Below are 1779 nucleotides of genomic sequence, written 5' to 3'. Positions count from 1 at the left end.
CAATTTAACTGTAAGAAAAGTTATAAATCCAAGGCTACCTTAAATTGATATTTATGATTACTATGTGACATACTTTATATGTAGATGGTTTTGGAGACTTTGAACTCTATAACCATTTAATTTTATCTAAGGTAGCTATCAATTAATTTTTACAAAAAAACAGATATAAAGAACAATATTGCATATTACACTTGTTCTAATTTAACTTTTAAATAATCAGAAATATAATTATTAATTAAATCGTAAGGAGTTTCTCTTTGAAATCAAACCCCCTATTGCCCACCTGTCATCATTGTCAACCCTATGATTATATGTTAGACGATTCAAAAAGATGCAACCGTCCCATCATGAGAAAATAGTTACAAATTTGTTGTAGACTGTAGTTACAAATTCATTGTAGACTGCAGGCCCTTAATCTCTCTCATGAAGAAGGAGGAGAACAGAGATGGTAATGGGCCCTTGGGGTCACCTTAATCTTTGCCCTCAGAGAGATTTGCAGCAAGCTTCTTGATGGGAGGCCTGGAAGTTGTGGTGTCAAAGACAGTTGCAACACCTATTGAAAGAGTGAAGTTGTTGATGCAGTACCAGGGTGAATTGCTCAAGAGGGGTCACCTTGCCTACCCCTATAGTGGGATTGGGCATTTCTTTGCCTGAGTAATGTGAGAGGAGGGTCCTCTATCTTTCTGGAGAGGCAATGGGGCTAATGCGATTCGCTACTTTCCCACCCAGGCCTTCAATTTTGCATTTAAGGACTACTTCCAGACTTTTCTTGGGTACTCAAAGGAGAAAGATGGCTACATGAAGTGGCTTGCAGGGAATATAGCTTCTGGCAGTGCTACTGGTGCAACCACATCTCTTTTTTTATATCATTTGGACTATGCACGCACACGACTTGGTACAGATGCACAGAACATTCAAGAAGGTAGTCAGCGCCAATACAGAGGATTGTTGGATGTCTACAAGAAGACCATTTCCAGTGATGGTATTGTAGGCCTATACAGGGGCTTTAGTGTTTCAATTATAGGCATCACTGTATATAGAGGGCTATATTTTGGAATTTATGACACAATGAAACCTGTGATTCTTGTTGGATCCCAGGAAATTTTCTTGTTAGTTTCATGCTAGCCATATCTAACTTCTTCCAATCAGTGGTTACCCTCCCCAATGAATACAACCACTAGACACCCAACACCACGTTGGTGTTTGGGACATCAACTACAAAGAAGTTATTAGTGAGAGAGGAGTCCCCCATCTTCACAATCAACCTAACATCCTATTCATGAACTGCATGGTATGGCACTAGTACGGAGAACCCCTCAAATGTCACTGTTTGAATGCCCCTATGCTCCACGATTTGGGCATAAATAGAGTTGTGGGTGGCCCCACTGCCCACTAGGACTAACACTCATTGCCCCTATACAGTCCCCCGGATTCTAAGTGTCAAATACTTTGGCACTCGCAGAAGTGAAGCAAGGACTCCCCCTGATGGGTAAAATGGTCTTCCTCTAGGTGGTGGTGGTAGTGGACCTCCAGATGACTATCCTCCCTCATCTCCCTGCTCGACTCCCATCTCAGACTCCTCATCTAGATCATTGTATGAATACACCACAATGAAATGGGCCTTGCCCTTGGTGGACTTGTGCCCAGGTTCCCAAGGCTCCTAGCACATAAAGTACAACCTCCTCCTCCTTCTCCTCGAGTCTCTTTGGGTGTCATCATCCATCTCGCCACATCCTTCATCCCTTTGAGGTGGCCCAGTGTCTTGGTTCCCCTGTGGGG

The 1779-nt window shown here is 42.7% G+C and overlaps 1 pseudogene; it reads left to right on the top strand.

The window, feature by feature from the left end:
• The first annotated feature begins 495 nt into the window (after nt 1-495).
• Nucleotides 496-1181, top strand: LOC149244064 (ADP/ATP translocase ER-ANT1 pseudogene; annotated as a pseudogene).
• Nucleotides 1182-1779: the final 598 nt, after the last annotated feature.

Source organism: Pinus tabuliformis, chromosome 8 (genome assembly GCF_031772625.1).
Source record: "Pinus tabuliformis cultivar Carrire ecotype Pingquan chromosome 8, CPIR1, whole genome shotgun sequence".
Lineage (NCBI taxonomy): Eukaryota > Viridiplantae > Streptophyta > Pinopsida > Pinales > Pinaceae > Pinus > Pinus tabuliformis.
Note: the sequence above shows the minus strand (reverse complement) of the source record. Positions and strands in the feature narration are given on the sequence as shown.